This window comes from Micropterus salmoides, unplaced genomic scaffold (assembly GCF_014851395.1).
Source record: "Micropterus salmoides isolate LMB-PRFRI ecotype aquatic unplaced genomic scaffold, ASM1485139v1 Ms_hic_scaffold_19, whole genome shotgun sequence".
Lineage (NCBI taxonomy): Eukaryota > Metazoa > Chordata > Actinopteri > Centrarchiformes > Centrarchidae > Micropterus > Micropterus salmoides.
In genome coordinates, this window is record NW_024041039.1 from 17,471,423 (window position 1) to 17,475,670 (window position 4,248).

The window sequence follows — 4,248 nt, forward strand, 5'->3', positions numbered from 1 at the left end:
ATTTGAAATGTTTGAGATAAAAAGAGAGGACAGAAACTTAAAACAAAGTAGATAATTGCCAAACTAACAATCAATCTAATAAACACATTTTACAGCTCATTTCTGTCTTTAACAACTGTAGGAACAAGAAACTTCAAACACTCCAGTTGACTTGCAGGTGACAATTAGTTTCTAGTAACTGTACAGTAACCACACACCTATGACACAGGTGTATTTTTAAATGAATGCAGAAGTATTAAACTCTAATAATCTCTAATCTAAGCAACAGTGTGGCTTAGTTAAAAAGCTCAATACATTGACATTGCTATCAGTCTTGCATAGTGTAGTGTACCATTAATAATGATGATGGTAAGAAAGTAAGATTTCTTTCTCCCTGAGAAACATATAAAGCTAAAGCCAGGAGACACACGAGATTCTACGGCCTAAACAAACAAGATAACGTTTTAATTAGCGACAAGCAATAAGTTTGTCCTGATAGATGATTACTGCCAGCCATTTAGATTTTAACCATTTTCCATGACCCTGGTTTTAATAACAAAGATTTTATAGCCAAAATACAATATCCAACTCCGACTAGTCATGTGAAACCCTGAAAAAAATGTAAAATGTTCATACACATTGTTTGGTGGCTTTACGGGAAACACTGATGAGGCAAGTGGAGAAGTGGGAATGCCATAACCCTCACATGACACCCAACAAATCATCAGTAGTGGAAGAGTGGGGGATGGCCGATGTGTTCATTTCTGCAAAGGATAAAAGAATGGGTGATTACTCAACTGATAATGGCAATCACAAATTACATAAAATGCACAGAGATTAGTCATTTTAAAGGTGGCTGGACTAGACTAGGGCTGGAAGATTTGACCTAAAATCAAAATCCCGATTAAGTGAACATTTTACCGCGATTACAACTAATGAATGATTATTTCGTTTTTTTTGCCCTCCTAGTTCACTGACCAGGCTTGTACCGCAAACATGCTCAACTATTGTAGGTGGGGTGGTTTTTTAGACTCACAAATGTCAAAAAACGATTAAGTAAATGTTAACTGATAAGATAATGTTGAAGTGCACACAACAGACGTACTCCCCCTAAATTTGGCATACTGCTACTCCACTGCTCACTGAATGAGTGCCGCTACTAATATTTCACATGATCAATTAATATCAATGCGCATTAATCTCGTGTAACAGTGTTGTGTGCATGTGACCAAATGTGAGAGAGTGAGCAGCTGAAAGTGACGGTGAAAGTGAGCAAGGTTGTTGTAAGTGTGGCAGTAAATGATCAGTGTGGGTCAAAGTGTGTTCATAAATAAATGCTGCTGGAAAATTAAGGCAGTTAGCACTAGCTAACATCTCCCTGTGCTCCAGACTCTGGGAGCTGAGCAGGACAGGGCGGAGTCACTGACTACACAGTTTTTTAAGGGGAAAGTACATAAACACACACACAGGGGGACATTTTAACAGGAAATAAAACAACTAAATAACTGTAATGGTAAAATTACAGCCGTTAGAGCTCGGAATTTGGGTTTCAATTACTTCAATTAGACGTCCAGCCCTAGAGGGGAGACATCATGAAAAACTCCCCTTTTCTCTCCCCATTTGGGTATCAAACTGTGAAATAAGACAACCCGGACAGATTTTTGTGGGTTGCCTAGATCACAAAACATGTGCTTCAACAAGCCATTCAGATTTGGTTCTCCTTCCTATGTCACATGCAGGCTTATTAAAATATAAGATAAAATAAGATACAACTTTATTAAACCACCGCCTTCCCCATCTGAGTATCCCCACTCAAGGTTAAGTACCATCTTTGCAAAGCAGTGGCATATTTTTCTCGCAAGCAAATCAGAGCAGACTGGGCTTTTTCAGGATGGGGGGTTTAACGAGACAGGTGCTAAAATGGAGCGTTTCAAAAACAGGGTAAACATAGATTACCATGGTTAATGCCTCTCTGGCCATGGCACGTTCTTTGCAGCCACCTCCACGGTCAGAGGCCAGGTTGAACTGGTTAATTTCGTTGTCCGATGCGCTGCTAGCAGCTTGGTTCTTCCGTACAGCCTCTGTTAAGAGAGAAAGTCAATTGGTTGATGAGCTGTCATCAACAGACATTTTGAAAATTACCTGTAAGCCAAGCTAATAACCAACTTTTTTGAGAAATGCTTTAGAAGGTTGAAAAAAGTACTCAATGCCCATGTTTACTATTGTTGGTGTGGCAGTAGACCTAATTTTCTATAGCATTTAATTTAGTAACTCAAAACAAATAGAATTTCACTCATGAATAACTAATTATTAAAAAATCATACTGATTATGAACTGAACAATTATCAAATCACATCTGGATTGTATTGGATCAGCCTTAAATCTCAGTGCATCTTATCATTACAAATTTATCTGTGTGGATTCTGTATCAGGTCATGGATAGGCATTGGCGGGTACCAACATTTCCCCAGTATCTCCAGGCAGAGGACATTTAGGGGAATCACGTTTAGTAAAAAAGTAAATAAGTAAAAGCTCTCAATTCAACTCCATGTAAAACATTACAGCAAACAAGCTTCTCGTGCTTTTATTTTGCTGGCAAATCTACAAAGAGGAAGTGATTATGTGAGGAACCGGTGCTGTCATGACTGAGATATATTTTACCACCGCTATCAAAGTATTTTTTATTTTTTTATTTTTTGGCTTTAAAGTTACAACCCTGATATATTAAAATATACTATTTAAATATTTTATTTTACATAAAAATTCGTTCTCATCTACTAGTCACCTCCACATATAATACGTATTCTAAAATACTTACTGATCAACAGAGTTCTTGTAAGCATTTCTTTAAAATATTTCTTTTCTCTTTTCTTTGCTCCTCAACCATATTACCGCAGTGTGATTTCATACAAAGTCAATGAAAAGACACGGAGAGATGCCATTTCCCGCCCATAGACCTTATTTGTCATAATGAATTTACGTTTTGATTAATGTCAGATGAAAATTCCAACTTCTTTAGATGGCTTTGATTTTTTAAACACTTAACTTACCTATCATAACTTTATAACGTTATGCTTAAATATAGCCAAGATTTGAAAATCAAAGCCAAAAATACTTAAATTAACTTACCCTATAATCAGGCTCAGCCAGGGGTGAAATAAAGATTGAACCTAAAAAGGAGACAGGTGCTGTCAATTGGTGCTGTTGGAAACTAACGTTACAACATCGTTGTAAGTTAACTAACGTTAAACAGCATTAATGTTTTGTGCTAGCTGCACACAAAGTTGTTTATTAATGCTAGCTAGCTTAGCTATCCGTTCATTCAGTTAATTTATCTAACCCAGCTAAAACGTCAGCCAATGCCTCTTCAACAGTTTTAGCTACTTTAAGAAGTTAAAACCCGGTCAAAACATTCCGATGTGATGATGTTAATGATGTTAACAAGCATTACACCACTATTAACAATCTCACTAAACTGTTTGACTGTAACATCGTTCAACTTACCGTTATAAACTCTTTCCCCAAAGCTTCCAGTCCGAACTGATCCAAAGAAAGAAACAGTTCGCGCGCTATTTCCGACGAGTCCGGGCCAGAACTATTATGATTCCGCCGACTGATGGATGCTCACGCCCACTCCTGAGTGCACACAGACTACATGCGGGCCGTATCTGGAACGGGGCAGTAAAACGGGCGTGACTGTTACACGGATCTGCCGGTTTGGAGGCGGATCCGGCCCAGAGTCAGCTGCTATCTGGGATGTTTCCCAAAGTAGAACATTTTTCTGAAAGGTTGAAACTAAGGGTTTGAAAACTCAAAATCTTACAAAAAAAAGTTTTGCAAGCTTGCAAAATGTAAAAAAATTTAAATATTCAGTCTGTCAATCCCTCTATCCAGTAAATATGACTTGTGATTGGACTGTACTTCAGCAGACAGCCAAGCATTGGCCAAGAGCAGAAGGCCCTGCCTCCAGGCCTTTTTTTTTAAGTGGCGTGGTTGCGAAGCTTCATTTTCGCTCAGTCTGAGTTTCAGAGTTTCGGGGCAGAGCTGCGTGACAACGCTGCCACAAATCACGCAAAGTGGGTGTTGTAAACTCAGCTCTGAAAAAATAGTCTGCATAAGGAGTGCAAATGTAATGTAATGTAATAAAGCTTCGCCCTTTTGAACCTCAATTTTCAAGATTCAAACCTTTTTTTCACACATTTGCACACCAATTTTCAGATCTCCATTTACAAGGTTTCAAACCTGGAAAACAAACTAATTCACTGGGAG

The 4,248-nt window shown here is 38.2% G+C and overlaps 1 long non-coding RNA gene across 1 annotated transcript; it reads right to left on the reverse strand.

Moving 5' to 3' along the window:
* Positions 1-588: 588 nt before the first annotated feature.
* On the reverse strand, positions 589-3,834 carry LOC119910590. The gene is made up of 3 exons (XR_005445650.1): positions 3,484-3,834; positions 1,936-2,058; positions 589-743 (listed from the first exon to the last, which is right to left on the reverse strand). It is a non-coding gene; the product is annotated as an uncharacterized LOC119910590 (long non-coding RNA).
* Positions 3,835-4,248: the final 414 nt, after the last annotated feature.